The sequence below is a fragment of the Talpa occidentalis genome, unplaced genomic scaffold (assembly GCF_014898055.3).
Source record: "Talpa occidentalis isolate TD23 unplaced genomic scaffold, MPIMG_talOcc4v2.1, whole genome shotgun sequence".
In the NCBI taxonomy this organism is placed as follows: Eukaryota; Metazoa; Chordata; class Mammalia; order Eulipotyphla; family Talpidae; genus Talpa; species Talpa occidentalis.
Window position 1 is genome coordinate 143,597,865 of NW_026555331.1, and position 17,394 is coordinate 143,615,258.

At 40.7% G+C, this 17,394-nt stretch overlaps 1 long non-coding RNA gene across 1 annotated transcript; it reads left to right on the forward strand.

The window, feature by feature from the left end:
• Positions 1-14,397: 14,397 nt before the first annotated feature.
• Positions 14,398-16,639, forward strand: LOC129145359 (uncharacterized). Its single transcript, XR_008550876.1, has 3 exons — positions 14,398-14,434; positions 14,922-14,978; positions 16,100-16,639. It is a non-coding gene; the product is annotated as an uncharacterized LOC129145359 (long non-coding RNA).
• Positions 16,640-17,394: the final 755 nt, after the last annotated feature.

Here is a 17,394-nt window from a genome sequence, read left to right on the forward strand (position 1 = left end):
TTGCCTGAATCCCCTGAGGTCAGCATGCAAGGGCTAAGGGTAGGGGGTGGGGATAATTAATGGTGCTACTTCTGTGCCTGTGACATCCAGAGCTGATCCCAGGAAGATGCAGATGAAGGCTGTCAGATCCTTCTGAAGGGACATGGAAGGAGCCACGGCATGAACAAGAATGTGCTAACCTGGAAAGAGCCCCCCATCCCCAGGTCTGTTGGGGTTGGGGGGAAGAGTCAGAAGTCATGAGCATTCCCGGGGGTGTTTTGGTAATCGAGCACCTCTGCCAAGCCACCAATATGGCCCCACTGACTATTCCCATTAATGCTCATTACTGTCGTATCTATGAACCCACAAACCCTTCTGTCCACCATTAGTGCTCACATTGTTTTTTTTTTTTTAATAATTTTGAAAAAGATTAATTTATTTATGCATACAAGAACTGGGGTACAGGGCAGAGGTGAGGAGGTGAGAGGATTCACCAGAGAAAGTGGGGAGCAGAACAGGTAGATGTACCAAAATACACTGCTGAGGGGGGCAGCGGGCGAGGCAGGAGAGGTCTGCTGCACCATGTGGGTTGCACCCTGGCAGTCCGGGGATCGAACTAGTGCTACAGTAACTGGCAATAGCTTGCCTTTAACCACTGTGCCACCAGGGAGGCCCATTAATGCTCACATTATGAGTGGCATAGAACCATAGCTAGAAATGAAGACCCACGCATATATTGTCCTGATTCCCCCCAACGCCACAGGGATGGTGCCTGAGTGTCCCTGAGAGCTGTACCTGCTTGAAGCAGAGTGTCGGTATTGTCATGTGTAGTTGGAGACAGGTCTGTTGGGGTGCCCAGAGCCGAAAGAGGCTGTGATGGGTTACTGCTGACTCCTGCTGTCATTGCCATATCTGAGCAGCTGCTCACAGGCCAGAGGAAAAAAAATCCTTCTAAGTCATCTCATGAATGATTAGCTCTCCCATGTAGAGGTTGCCCAAACTGGGAGGGGCCCTGGTTTATTCCTGTCACCCTGACATAATGAAAAGATTTCTTGTTTGAACAATAGATGATCTGGTCACTCTCCCTTCAGAACTATTTTATCTCACAATGCAGTTGATCAATTTCTGGATATGGGTTGGCTGAATCCAGTGTTCTCTTATGCCTCTACTTCCCCTTTGTTCTACCTGCAAGAGCATTATCCTCATGGATTCCACCTTCAGACAGCCATGTTTTGGAAAGGTGTCCCCCAGAGGGGCCTAGAGAGAGCACTGCTGTGGCTGGCAAGAAACTGTTAAAAATTAGTAATTAAAAAATCGTTCTGTCACTCTACCCTAGAGGGTGATACTTAGAATGGTTGGTTTTAGCTCTTGACCCACGTCTGGGGGTGGAGTGGAGATGCATTTCCTGGAGAGAGTTAGTAAGTCCTGCTCAGGCAGAATGTGGGGGTTGACCCCCTACTCTGCATCCCCTCTGTAACCTTCCGGAAGGCAGTCTCAAGCCTTGATTCTTTTATCCTAATTATCCACAGAGTCTAACAAAATATCAGGAGTATGTAGCAGCTTAATAAGAAATAAATGCAATTACAATAGCACAAGAATGATTTCAATCTCATGGCTGTGCCCCAAGCCTCTCTGGATTTTATTGAACAGACCAAATTTTGTTCAGCAGCCAGAAAGACGGCTTGCAATTTACCAAATCCAAGGCACTGCTTTTCCCCTGAAGTTATTTATAATTTTTCATCTTTTATTAAAGTTTTTATAAAGCAGAGTTTTATAAGGTTTTTTTTAATAGGGAATTTTATAAAGGTAATTATTACTGAAATTAAGATGAGTAATTACGATCCATAATCAACTTAGAAAAATGGTTTGCTTTCATGAGGAAGCTGCAATTATTGCTATCTTTCTTGTGTAGTCTTCAGGCTTGTAATTAATTGGTCTTTGGTGGAAGGAAGCAGCAACCTAGTTGAAAATGTTTCCCTGGATTGATTATAGTTTCATCTCGAGACAGAATCTTGAAGGATATGTTTGTGTGATTACCTGACTCAGAAGTTAGACATCCACTTCAGTGATTAATATCACTATGTCAGTGGTGAGCAAATGTAGAACCCATCTGAACAATTTCTGATAACAAATCTATTTTTTAATTTTTAAAAACCTTTATCATTGTTCAACAAACATTTCTAACTTAGCAAAGATTAAAAATTATACTTTTTGCTTCCTTGACTTGCCTAGTAAGTGAAATTCAGGAATGACCTCATGACCTGTGAGAATCAAGCCTGTTTTTCAATTATCTAGTGAGCTACCCAGCATTGGGGCAAGCCTATCACTAACTTTAGTGGTGCCCAGATAGACTGTTATTTCTCAGGTCTGTATAAAGTCTGTATAATCTGTGGTAGATTGCAAAAATGACCACGAATTCCAGCAGTGTCTGTATCCACACTCTTGCAATATCACTTGGTAAGTCCTTCCATCAAGAAGTGGAGACATTCTCAAGATGAGCAGATAAAGAAGATGTGGCATACATATATAATGGAATACTATTTAGCTATGAAAAGTGCAAGTCCTGCTATTTGCATCAATATGGATGGATCTAGAAGTATTATGTTTAGTGAAGTGAGCCAGATGGAGAAAGACAAAAATTAGATGATTTCATTCATATGTGGTATAGAAAGAAACCAAACCAACATATGAACTAAATAAAACAAAAATAGACCTTTAGACTGTAAGACCAAATGGTGGTTACTAGAAGGGAAGGGGGTAGATGGATAAATCAATCAAAAATGGACTTTTAGTGGTAAATTTAATGGAGTATTTGCAGGCATTGATTCATAATGGTGTACTCCTGAAACCTATAGAATGTTATAATGCAATATAACTTAAAAAAAGTACTTTCCACAGAAGTATTCTCCTACAAGATTGAAGACAGAGGGACACAGAAGGAGACAGAGTAAAGGTATAATTGCCACATAAAATATCCAGGGGGTTAAGATCAGCAGATTGTTTTGTGGTGAAGGTTGGAATCTTCATGCTCTGAACAGTATATGCTGACCCCAGAAGATGGGTAGAAGTTAATTTTTCCCTTTGAAGTGATTTATACTGTTATTACATTATAAAACAAAAGAAGAGTAACCAATAATCAAGACTGATGCCACTAATGCCTCCTTTATCCCAGGGATGCATCCATATTACTGTTTAAACCTGATGTGTTGTACTTAAATAATTATTCACAGTGCATGTGTATTTTTTAAATCCTGCTTTTGTTTTTATAATTTACAGATGCAAAGAGCCCCAGGAGCTGTTTTTAAAGAGGATTAAGTTACTGCATCAAGCAGCCTCCATTTCTAATCAGCAAAATCCATTGTAGCCTGGAATTAGAACAAACTACATTACATGTTTCCCAAGAAGTTTAGGAGAAGATGGAAGTTAAAAAACAGAATGATTAAAAGCAGCAGGAATGTAATATGTGAGTAAGAACTCCAAGGGAGGATTTCTCTGCTTTCTGTTTGGAAGCGGTGCTGAGGATCTTCCAAAGTCCCCATGTAGACCTGCCGGTGAGCATGGCCCCTTTATCAGGAGATAGTCCTCTATCAACTCCTATTAATTTTCAGGACAGTGTTGTTTTATCATGAGCTACTGAGAAAAATTGAACCAGGAGGCACCTTAATTGCAGATCAATCAAGGTAAAGAATTAGTGAGAAATCAAGTTGTGCTCATGTGCTTGTTAGCTGCCATAACAAGTTACCGGGGCTAGGTGTCTTAAACCATAAGAAATCATTTCTTACTGTTCTGGAGAAGTCCAAGATCAAGGTGCCACCAGGGCCTGTGACTGGTGAGGACTCTCCCTTTGGGTTGCAAATGGTCTTACCTCAGTGCATGAAAGTGTGGGAGAGAGAGGAAGCACATTTCTGTGATGTCTCTTAAAAAGGTACTAATCCTGTCATGAGACCCCCACCCTCAGGACTTCATCTGAACCTAATTAACCTCCCAAAGACTACATCGTCAGATACCATCACATCAGGGTTTTGAGCTTCAATAAATGAATTTTGGGGGAATACAATTCAGCCCATGGCTGTAAGCATTTTGGCTTAGTGGCAAGATTAGAAAGTCTCAGTGTCAAGGAGCTAACAGGGAGGAAAGAAGTCATTATAGCTCATCTGGAAAGGATGGTTTAACCCCAATCCAAAGAACCAGCAATGGATTGAAGACATAACACATTCCTCAACTGGAGCAGGCACAGAGCAGCGAACTGTAGTAGGTAGGAGGCTGGAAATCAAAACTGGGATAACAGTTTGAGCTTCTGTGCTGCTTCTTACCAGGCAGGTTAATGGGAATCACCAGTGTCTCAGGTTAATGGCAACGTTGATAGTACTTAACCCTAAGTGTTCCTGGGTGATTAAATTATAGATGGAAAGTGCTGTATAAGGGATATAGCCTTCTGGAGGAAGGGAGAACTGTGCAAGCAATGAGCCGAGTCCAACCAACTGTTGAGGCTGGGCTCAACAGTACATACACTTCGTTCAATCTGTTGACATTGTATGTTTTGATCAATATGTATGAAGAAAATCTTGACTAATGCTGATATGTAGCTGAGAAAAAGAAGTATGTTTAGAGCTTTTTCCAGATAGTTGTGAATATTTTTCTCTGAAACTATACCAAATCATGACAAATTATAGTTCCATGCTGGTTACTTGCCATGTGGAATCTGAAATCACATTGATGAACTTTTCCTATTCAATTCCTTAAAAATTGATTGGCTTGTTTTATGTTTTGAATGGCTTATTTTTGTATGTGCATGATTCGATAACATGCATTGGTGATAAAGAAAAAGTTGTTTTTTTGAGTTCGATAGCTCTTCTAAATACCTGCATATTTCATGATATAATATAAAAGTCATATTCTTCAACATCACCACTGATTTTATCAGAAACATCTTTGAGAACTGTCCAGCTGAGTTTTCTGAAATTCTAATTCTTGCCTGAAAGCTCAAATGTCACCACTGACAACAAACAATGCCACTTGCTTTCTTTGAAGTGACGGGACCCTTTGTACATTCTGGAGGAAATGTCGCCACACCTGAATATTTACGGTTTATTCCTCAGTTGTTGTTCCAAGGCAAAATGGTGTCCATGGGAAAAGCAGCTAGTTCATCAGCCATCTCAAGCATTTACACAAGCACTTTTCCTTGAGGCAACACGGCACTCTTGCATGCCATAGAAACGTTTCATGCATGATTCCTGTCTGTCCTGCAGACTGTTAAAAAGGCATGTGCTCAGGGTTGAGCTGTAGTAAAATTAGTAATTTATATTCATCCATCAGAGACAATTAAAAATGAACTTGGCATCAAAACAAACCTCAGCATGGGACCGTGAAAAAAGAATACAGTGACTACTAGTGGAATATTTGTGCTAAGGCGGCAGCAGTTTTGGCCACCAATACTTTTGCATTGTTGCTGCCAATGTGAACAGTGAAAAAGTCCTTAACATTGTCAGGACTCTAGTCTTGCCCTTGCAGACTCGGGAAATACGGCTCTAGGGCATTAATGCCAAACCTTTCCAAGTGGTGGAGTACAGGCTCCTGAAAATCCTTCAGCTCCAGCCCAACCAGAGAGGGAACAGGGAAAGCCTGTATTGCAGGGAGAGGCCGATAGCAGAGTCTACTTGCTAACAGAGGCATGATTGCCCCCTTGAATTTCACTGTAAAGAATTCAAACTCAGAGCCTCCTCTGGTGGCGCAGCAGTTGAGCACTGGGCTGCGAAGCTGCCTGCAGCCTCTGCAGCCCCTGTTTGATCCCCAGCCACCGAGTGAGGGGCCCACATGGCACGCAGACCTCTCCTGCCGCCCGCTGCTCCCCTCAGCAGTGTATTTCGTCAGTCTGCCTGTTCTGTTCCCTGCTCTGGCTCTGGTGAATTCTCTCACCCTCCTGCACTGCTGACTGTACCCAGTGCTTGTATAAATAAATAAAGAAATCTTAAAAAAAAAAAATTCAAACTCACAAATAACAAAAGGCAAAAACAGAAGTACTAAATGGTATGTGAGTTTACATAAAACCAAAAGAAAACAAAGCACAACTATTTTTTAAAATTTATATATTTTTACATTGTTGTTTGTTTTTTACAAGTTTGATTTCTCCTCTCAGGTATAGTCCCCATACAATTCCACATTCCCACCACCAAGACACCCGTGACCTGTCACCATAGTCTCTCTTGCTCTTCCCTCCCGTTTTGATCCCGCTCCCTCTCCCCTGCTGAATGTCTCAGATTTATAGTTGGCCTGCTAGTTTTGTCTCCCCCCCACCCACCCTTGCCCGGATCCCTTGTTTGGTCCCTCTATATTCCTCCTATAAGCAAAACACAACTAATGACAAATCAACTTACTAAAGAGAGATGCAAAAATATTGGCAGGAGGTAGAGGGAGATTATTAGCAAGTATCTTTATAATACTGCTGTAAAAAAAACCAACCAATTCATATAAATTTTTGGCTGAAGATCTCAAAGCACACTGTGGGCATGCATTTAATTTTTTTTCTGGTTGAAGTCAAGAGTAACTCCTGCTTCCTTTTGATTAATTGGCATTAGGATGACTATTAGGAGCAGTATCACTACCGTCGTTATTTTTGAACAGTCTGTATTAGAGTTCAAAAATGCTAGAATGTCCTCAGTGAACTTTCTGGGAGCTTACCATCACCTTTGCTGTCTGTGGTCGAGGCTTGCCTCTTCCTGACTTCCTAAGGATACTGTGCAGTGAAGAAAGACCTATTTCTTAAGGTTCAGGGATGGATAGTCCTTGTGAATTTTAAAAAGACTCTTCACCCACAATCTCCTTCTGGAAGCTGCAGAACACAATGACATTCATTTTCTGTCTCCTAGATTGCCTAGTCTTTATGCATAAAACAAAATAGAGTTAAAACTGCTTTTGTCTCAGTGTCATTGTGCTCCAATCCCAAGATTGCATTCATGACTACAAGGCCGTTCATTACGTGTGAAAGAAAAGAGGCTGGCCTTTGGAGGACCCACTGCCTCTAATGTAGAACTTCTGTGTGTCTTCTGTTATAGATGGTGCATCTTACATAGTATTTAAGTTATAGGCAATACATCTTCTGCTTTAATTTCCTTTTTTTCCTTTTCTATTTACCAGTCCTTCCCCATGAAACCTTGCTGTCCCCAACCTCATCTTGTTTTCTTTCTTTTCTTTGAGTTGATGGTCTGTGTGTTGCTAGGAGAGGGGAAGGAGGAATAGTTCAAATTTTCCCCCTTTGCTCAAGCTTTTTTTACTTATTACTCTATTTGCTACACACACACACACACACACACACACACACCCTATCTATCTATGGATCGATCTATCTGGACCTATACATATAAAGACATATGCCTATATAGATAGATCAATCCATAGATAGATACAGTGATAGATAGGTTTATGTCTATAAATATACACATTCGGGCCTCCCTGTTGGTGTAGTGGGTTGAGGTCAGTGCTGTGAGGCTGTCCGTGGCCTTTGCAGTGCAAGTTCCATCCCCGGCTGGCTGGGGAGCAACCCACATGGCACAGCAGACCTCTCCTGTCTCTCCTGCTGCTCCCCTCAGCAGTGTATTTCAGTACATCTACCTGTTCTGCTCCCCACTCTCTCTGGTGAATCTTCTCACCTGCCGTGATTCTGGCCTGTACCCCACTTCTTAAAAAAATACACATTCTCGAGCCACTTGCACTGCTTGTCCACACTTAGAATGTTTGTATTCATGTTGCTTAGTGGCTGTGATGCTTAGAGCAGGATCAGAAAGTCATTGGAATAGGACTAGGAGACTAGACTAGGAGATCCTCAAGATCCATTTTCACAGGAGTGGAAACCAAGGACCAGATTATGACTTGTCACAAAGTAAATGCAAAGCAAAGATGCCCTCAGTGCAGAAGCCAGGAGCTCACATCTGTGACATCGCTTCTTTGTGCCAGAGGCTGTCCAGCTGTTACTTCATTTCTTACCACTGCTTATCATGGCAATTTATCAGTGGTGAAACTGAGACTCAAAATATGGAAGACACGCTGCAGAGCACCACTTAGCTTGAATTCCAGTCCCATGTGTCCGCTCCTGTTTCCTAGCTGGCCTGCTTCCCCGCCCCCAACCCAGCCAAGTAATAATATGTCACATTCATGTATGGGCTTACACTGGTAGATGGGGTTAAAAATACTCATTAGACAGTAGCTGATATCTGCTCCTTTATGACTTAGAAAACTGTTCTGTGAAAACACACTTTCTTGGAGACTCATGCATGATCTGTAGCTTCATTAAAAACGTATCTTTAATACCACTGCACTTTACTGGGTGCCTCTATAGAAGAAAAATGTTAAAAATAAAATTTATGCATCAGTATTTTAATCAAGTCAGAAACATCCTTCTTGGCTGCTCAACTGGGAGCTGAAAAATCTGCATTTAAATTGTGGTTCTAAAATCTAAATCCCAAGGACCCAAGAGGCTCTTCCCCAGAGGAGCCGGTATACAGAGAGCATGAACTTTTTGCTTATCTTTGATTCTGCCAGTTCTCAGAAAGTTCAGGGAAGAGCTGGAAGGAGGAACAGCTTTAGGAAATAATAAGAAAATGCTCAGGATTTGGTATAGAACTTCATTTAATGATAAGATTTTTTCCCAGTTATTCATAAGGGCCAGATCTACATGATCGGACATGAATTATGGTGTGGGACTGCTAATAGGCAATTTATTTAACAGCTGTAGGAAGGGTTGTTGCATTCTGTCAATAGTCACACATGTTGTTTAGTGGGACCCAGGGCAGCTGGTGTAGAAGGGGAAGGGGCCCTTAAGTAATATGCACCTGGGCTTTCTAGTCTGGCTTTGCAGAGGAAGGAGCAGAGCCTGGTGTGGTTATCATCCTCAATGAAGGGAAATCTCAGCTTAGAGATAGCCTTGGTTGTCAAGAAAAATTGTTCCTCTATGTGAATGTGTAAGAGAAGATGTTACTTTTTACCTTATAAACTTTCCCCCAAAGTTTCTGTTCTTCCACTTGCTTAATTTCAAGCACTTCCACATGCTTAAAAATTATGAAGAGATTCATTTTCTGAAAGCCAGTTCTGGAGGCGTGAAGAGTCTGCACAGATATATCCACTGATTTCCCTTCTGCCTGGAGTTCAAGGCACTGCCTCCACATGGGGACCTCAGCTTCCTTTCCATCCTTGCTGCCTCCTCTAGGTAACTGATGCTTGTCCAGACCAAACACTTCTTTTCTTTTTCAAATTGAATTCTATTTTTTATTTTTTATTAAATGAGGAAATATCAGTTTACAACAGTGTATTTATTTTAAGGGTTCAAGTTCACACCTCTTCAAATGTCTTATCACACCATGCCTCCCACCAAAGCCCCAATAATTCTCCACTATAGTCCACTGGGTGCTTCCTCCCGCTTACTTCTCATCGCTCTCCACTCCTTCTAGTAACCTCAGTTCAGCAGTCAGATTTGAAGGGTTTGTTTTGTCTGTTCCTGTGTTCCTTTATATTCCATGTACCAGTAACATTGTCCAGTATTCATCCTTTTCTTTCTGATTAATTTTGCTTAGCATAACCCCCTCCAACTCCACCCACATCGTTCAAATTATGAAATTTCATTTTTTATAGCTGAGTAATATTCCGTCACACACACACACACACACACACACACACACACACACACCCCACATCTTAATCCACTCATCTGTTGTTGGGAACTTAAGTTATTTCTGTAGTTTGACTATTGTAAGTAGTGCTGCAGTGAACACAGGAGTGCATATATCCCTGTGAATTAATGTTTTGCATTCTTCAGGTAGATACCTAGGAGTGGGATTGCTGGACCATTTGGTAAAGCTATCGTTAATCTTTGCAGAAACCTCCACACTATGTTTGATAGAAACTGGACTAATCTACATTCCAACCAGTGCTGTATGAGGATTCATTTTTCTCTACACGCTCGCCAAAACTTGTGATCACTGGATGTGGGCCATTCTCACAGTGTGACATGGTATCTCAGTATAGTTTCAATTTTCATTTCCCTGAAGATAAGTGATGATGAACTTTTTTTTTTTTCCATGTGTCTGTTGGTCATCTCTATGTTCTTCTTTGGAAGAGTGTCTTTTTAGCTTCTCTGCTTGTTTTCTTCTCTCTTCTCCATCCTTCTTACTTTGCATCAACAAACTTGTCCAGAACATGCAGCACCTTAAACAGACACTTGCAAAAAACCCCAAATCATTCAATTGTGGTTATGAATTAGAGTTGTTATTTGTCATTTGAGTTGTTATCAACATGAAAAGATTTATGTGGATGTGCTTTTTACCTGTAATGCAAGAATGGGTTTTGTGTTGATGTTTTTAGTGACAAGCATAGTGGATCAGAAACCAACGAGAATATGAGGTTTGCCCTTAGTTTTCAACATGTATTGAATCAGCAAAGTGTTCGCTTAGAAGCACAGTCAGTAGCAACACTTACTCAGAAGACTATGGATTTTGCTCTGCAAGTACATATAAGGATTTCATCTGCTACAAAATTGTCCCTTTTAATCAGGCTTCATCTTAATCAGAAAAAGCAGCTCTTTGCCTTGTCATGTAAGTTTTAGTTTTATTCCCTCCCCTGTCCTTGCCTTCATCCCCTGCTGGAACTAATAATTCCTTTGAAGCTGACCTGGTTACTATGTCTTGATTAATTCCATGCTGCAGTCCTGTCTAGCTGTAATTGCAGCATGCCAAAGCAAAAATCTTAATGATTTACACCAAAATCAGATGCCGGAAAATTGCTTTTGAGGATGTTATTGAAGATGATTTCTCAGGGGCTGTGATGGTGGGAAACATCACTTATATGCGGCAGAGCTGTGTCATCTGTGTCTAGGAAAGGGAGTGGAAAAGTTGGCAGACCAGCTTAAGGAAGTAAGGTAATCATTCTTGTTTCAGTGTATGTGTGTGTGTGTGTTGCTAATATATCAGTAAAGATAGTAAAGATTAGGCTTTGCTTCATGTAACACCGATAGCCAATATGAAAGAGACTTGCACAACATAGAAATTGTTCTTTTCTCCTGTAGATCAAAACAAGAACAATGTAGTCCAGACTTGGGATGTATCTCTGTGAAATCCTCAGATCCTGTGGCTTCCTCTGGGTCTCACCAGCCTTAGCTTATGAATTTCATCCTCATAGTCCAAGACGGCTGCCAGGACCCCAGCCTCCATAAATGAGTATGAAGTACAGTGTAAAAGAAGAGAAGGGTGTGCTTTGAAGTCCTATATGACACAACCAATAACATTCTTTTGTCCAAATACAATTATATGGATACATCTAACTTCTAGAAAGTATGGGAATATGATTTCTTTGCAAGGCAGCAAGGGGTCCAGCTAAAATTAGAGTTCTGTTATTAAAAAAGAGACTGAGAGTTGTTGGGGAAAAAATTAACAGTTTCCTTCATGTCAATCATTATTTTCCATCATCTCCAATCCAACTTACCTCTTTAATCAACTTGTCTCCTGCATGCATTCACATTTACCCACTTTTCCTTTAGCCCTGTGGCATTTTCTTGTTGGAAATGAATCCTCTGCTACCTCTAGGTAGTGACAATCACCTTCCACCAATCTTTTGCTGAGTGCTCCCCTTAGAGAAAATGCTCCCATCTTGGACTTCCTTTGACACTTATTTTCTTTACTATTTAAATAATATTTTTCATACCATACCTTACATGATGGTCACTTACAGTATATACTTCTGTATGTGTTTTATTGATCTGTATTTGTCACAGTCTATAGACTTCAAAAGGGCCTATTTTTTTTTTAAAGATGTTGGTTTAAGATTTATTTATTTTTATACAAGAGCTGGGGTTCAGGTCAGAGGTGTGGGAGAGTGAGAGGATTCACCAGAGACAGAGCGGTGAGCAGAACAGGCAGATGACCGAAATACACTGCTGAGGGGAGCAGCGGGCACAACAGGAGAGGTCTGCTGTGCCATGTGGGTTTCTCCCTGGCCAGCCAGGAATTGAACCAGTGCTGCAGAGACTACGGACAGCCTTATAGCACTGCGCTCAACCTGCTGTGCCACTGGAGAGGCCCCAAAAGGGCCTATTTTTAAGTATGACTTTGACCATATTCACTTATTCAACAAATATGTGTTGAATGACACCGTGTGGCAAGATAATGTGACAGGCAGGGACAACATGTCTCTAGGGGAGACAGACTAATGTGTAATTATGATGAGTGCTTAGTAGGGAATTTACTAAAGAAATAAGTGAATTTTTTCCACTTGTTTCACTTAGTTGACAGTTCTAGATTGAAAAATGTTGAAATAGTCTTATTTGCTAGAACAGATCAATACATTTTTAGAAAACCACAGGCATGAGTTGTGAACAACTTGAAGTATGTGACATCCGTATTCATAAGAACATCACCTATAATAAATAAATAATGTAAAATTTTAGTGAAGATGGAGAATTTAGACTCCAGCTGCTCTAGAAGGTTCTCCCTCCCCTTCAACTCTTCCCCCCTACTCTTTTTATTCTTTCTTTCTTTATTGCTGAAAAGAATTGGAGCAACTTATAAAAATATACAGCATCTAACAGGATGTAAGAAAAGTCAAGCAATTGGATTAAAAAAAAAATGGAAAAATAAGCAGCCAGAAGTGAGGTTAGTAAACAGAATGAACTGATGAAAGTTTTAAGGGCTTTAAAATTTTGCTAGGAGCACACCTACATTTAGATTTAAAATTTTAAAGCTGAGACAAGGAGGGCAGCGTGATAAGTTGCAAGATACAGTGTCTGTTCTTAGATGATATCTGTGAGTAATGAAAAAGTCTGATTAATGCACATTTAACAGTCATTTGATAACTATTTATCTGCCAGGGATGAACAGGAGTCATTGCTAATACAGGAGCTCTTTCTGGCCTTGGTTTGCTAGCTATGTGTATGACTTGAAGCATTTGCTGGTCGAGCACATTCTAATATTGCCACCCCCCCCACCCCTATAGATTTATCCTATTAATTGATTAGAAGTTATCATCATTGTTTTGACTTATTATACAAGTTTCAATTTAATGTTAATGCAAAAGGCCCCCCATAAAATGGAATTTATTTTCTCTCTCAAGGACTTATTCTCCTTAAAATATAACTAGAACCTGAAAGAGCTCATTCTGTAAAATCAAAGCTAGTTGCTTTTAAAATCTTACTTTTGTTTTACTCCAGGAGACAAAGTGCCGGGCTATCCGGACCACTGTTTTAAATCCCTCAATCTTCTTAAGAACCATTGCATTAAATAGGACTTAGGCCTTCATTTATGGGGAGGTTAGGACTTTATCATCCTGTGCAATGAACAGACGGAGATGAGTTCTCTGCTCAGGCAGGAGGTATAACCCATGAGACTTTAGGTTGCCAAATAATTATTTGATTTCCATCATGCTCTTTTCTTGAAAACTTGACTTTAGTCATTTTAATTCTGGAAGAACTCTTTGCTTACCAGTGTAGGGGAGTCAGCCATGCTGACGTAGGTGTCCTGAAATTTGCATTCTTAGATTCTGTGTTGATAAGTTAGATTTAAAAGTTGTGCTTTTCCACTGACTAAACTTTTCTGCAGATTTTAAAATTAATGAACCCAAACCGTTTCTTGTAGAATTTATTTAAAGAGTCATGTCCGCAGAACAAGAGCTTGTTCTCTTCCCCTGCATTTCCTCCCTAAGGAAACCATCCGTAAAAGGAAATCACTGATCAGTAAAAATGAGGCAGAAGGGTCGACTTGAGGGCCGCCACACATCTGCTTCCTCTGCCTGACATTAAAAGCATCCTTTATTTTAAAAGGTATTTTACTAATGAGTTCACTGGACCATCTCTGAGGGGCTGGTCAGAACTGGAGGACGGGTTAATCAACCTCAGCAAGGATTCCGGAGCATGATTTATACGTATTTGGGTTTTAGGATCCTTGGGGAGTCCTGGGGTAAAGGATTTGGGAAGTTTTTCTGTCTTTTATTAAAAACTGAATATTCAGGGCCTCCCTGGTGGCCTCGGGGTTAAGTCTCAGCGCTATCACCCCTATGGCATGAGTTTGATCCCCAGTCAGGGAGCAACCCACATGGCACAGCAGACCGCTCCTGCCTTGCCCGCTGCTCCCCTCAGCAATGTATTTTGGTAAATCTGCTTGTTGCTCCCCACTCTGTCTCTAGTGAATCCTCTCACCACCAATACCTCTGGCCTACACCTGAGTTCATCTATACAAAGATAAAAAAATAAATAAAGATAAAAATTTTAAAAAGCAATGAAAGCTGAATATTTGGGCCCTGGCGTACATGCATTTTTTTTTTTTAATTTGGCTCTATCCATGACATAATTTTTTTTTTAGTCTATAAGGAACCTGCTGTTTTCATGCCAGAGATAAGTGAATGAGAAATGTGAGGAGAAAGGTGCTTCCCTCCGTGTCCAGCTGAGTGGACTCTCCGTTGACCACAGAGAATGCTCCTGCAGGTGTTTTTCCAGGATTGGCTTTGGGTTGTTTGTCTTGGTCTTCTGCAGGCTAGTGACATAGGTAGTTGTGATTAGAGTTCAGTGAATGCATCTGCCTGGTATTCTTAATCCCATTATTATCTTGCCCCAAAGTTAGCACAGGTATCTAGTGATAGAGTCATTTCTATACCCAAACCAAAACGAACACAAACAAAAAGCTTGGGTCCAAAACATATATAAAAAAACCTTTGAGACTACCAATTGAGGAGGAATAGTTCTCTATGGGCATGATAGATTTTCATAAGAAGGGAGACCCAATAAATCTTGGTTGCATTTAGTTGCAGAAGCCGCCTCCGGAATAAGAATTTACATACAGATGTCTCAAGAAATTTGAAAAAGGCAAAGGGCTTAGGAGTGAGCCTGGAACGGAATATCTTTTATAGTTTGAAAAGTAGATAGATGATTATTTCTCTCCAGAAAATAATTATTATACTATCTATTTTTCTAGGACTTTTCATGATATCCCAAGTGGAAGATTATCTTACTGTTTTGCACATAACCAGAGGTAAATGTTCCTTATTTCTTACTGCTATAGAAGAAAGCTGCACTGATGAAGAATATAAATATTGATTGATGGGGTTATGACAGAAATTTATTTTCTTTAGAAATAAGCCACTTTCATATAACTCAATGTTTGAAATTACAATTATCTTAACATTTTGGAAAATTTTTCCTATAGAAGACAATTACCTACCACCCAGCTCAACACAAGAATCACTTCACAGCCTGTGAATACTCTGATTTTTCATCTTCAGGAAAGTTTTACAACTACTAATTTTGTACATTCTATATAGATTTCGCCTCCATAGCACAGGAAGGATTAGTTGTTGCATTCAGAGAAACTGCATTAGCCAACACAGAATTTGGGGGTAGGTTTCTGCAAGGAGAGATGATAACCAGGTCATCTAACTAACGCCCTTGGCAGGGAAGGAAACCACAGAGAGAAGTGGAAGCTGGGTGTGCTTCACTGTCATTTTGTTAATTTTTTCCTGATGATACCTTTGTGTACAATTTACTTTTTAAACTCGTCAAATATTTTTGAGTCTGTTTTAAAAATTAACCCTGGGACAAGGAAGACTATTTTTTTAAATTTTATTTTTATATTCCCCATACAATTGCAACCCCCTTATTTTGACCCCAACCCCTCCTTGGCCTGCCCTCCCCTCCCCCTGCCATAGTGTGTCTCTGGTTCATAGTTGTTTGTTGATTTTGATTTTTTCTTTCTTATAGTTATTCTTTTTCCTGGTCCCTTATTTAGGTTTTCTTGATTCCTGCTATGAGTGAGACCATCCGGTATTTTTCTTTTTCTTTCTGGCTTATTTCTCTGAGCATGATCCCGTCCAGCTCCATCCATGTTGCTGCAAATTGCATGTGTTTATCTTTTTTTGAATGCTGAGTAATATTCCATGGTGTATATGTACCACATCTTCTTGATCCAGAGGAAGACTATTTTGTGATGGGTAGATGTGGTATATAGAATAACACCCTCACCCCACCCCCAGCCCCCAGAACCTATGAACATGTCACCTTACTTGGAAACGGTACTTTGCAGATATAATTTTGTTAATGACCTTGATGTGGAGAGATTATCCTGGGTTGCCTGTTCCTGATAGTTGTCATTTCTAGTCCTCTAGGTTCGTAAAAGCGGAGAAGATGTCCAGGCTGTGAGCAGAAAGGGAAGTGATGATGGGTCGGAAGGCTAGGAGAGACCCCATGCAGCTTGAAGATGGAGCCAAGCAAATACGGGCAACCTCTACCTCTGGAAAAGGCAAGGTGACGGATGATCAAGGAGTCACCAGAAGGGAATGACACAGTCCATCGGCCACTGATTTTAGCTCAGTGAAACTGGGGATGGACTTCTGACTTCGAGAATGTAAGAAAATATGTGTGTGTTGCTTTAAGTCTCTCAATTCGGATGACTTGTTCCAACACAATAGAAGATCTAATACAATAGAGATTTTATTTAACAAGAGAAAATGGGAGGCAGGGATGAATGGGTCTTCTTTTAGGTGGAAAGTTGTAACATTTGGGATCTTAAAGGAGTAGGAATAGAACCTGGACTTTTTATTTTTGTTTTTTATTGAAAGATTTATTTATTTATACAAGCACTGGGTACAGTCAGAAGCGCGGGAGGGTGAGAGGATTCACCAGAGCCAGAGCAGGGAACAAAACAGGCAGACTGACTAAGTACACTGCTGAGGGGAGCAGAGGGCATGGCAGGAGAGGTCTGCATGCCATGTGGGACCCTTGCCTGCGGCCGGGGATCGAACCGGCACTGCAGAGGCTGCAGGCAGCTTCGCAGCCCAGCACTCAACCACTGCGCCACCTGGGGAGGCCCGAACCTGGACTTTTTAAATTAAGGTTTTTGTAGATAACTTGGAAATAGGGTTTCTCAGTAAAACCCCAGTTTTCCTTATTTTTGGCCTCTGTTCTAGCTGGTGAAATGTTGCATTTCACACAACTGGGAGATGTGGGCAAGATGCAGATGATAACTTCAGGGGGAAAATGACCCAAGTTATATAGTAATAATGCCATCCAATTATGCTTTATGGTCTGTTTCAGCTTCTGACCTGGTATCTTTAAATACAATTTTTGAATCTAGTTGGTTACCCAGTGTTGCTAGGGCAACCTAGACAAAAGACTTTTACATTAACCTCAGGCATTGTACATCTATTAAACAAGTCTGGAGTTGGTGTTGAATAGCAATGGGACAGTTCTGATGCCCTACAATAGTACACTTTTTTTTTCTTCCCATGAGCAGAAACTCTTAGCTAGGAGAAAGCTGGAGGGAGAAAGAGACCCTGAACTTAAAAGAGGCCAACCTGACTCTCCTTAGAATAAACCCTGAGAGAAAGAGAAAAATAGATCACTTTAAGACATGCCACTCAACCTGGGGTAAGAATGCCTTTGGGAGTAAGTGG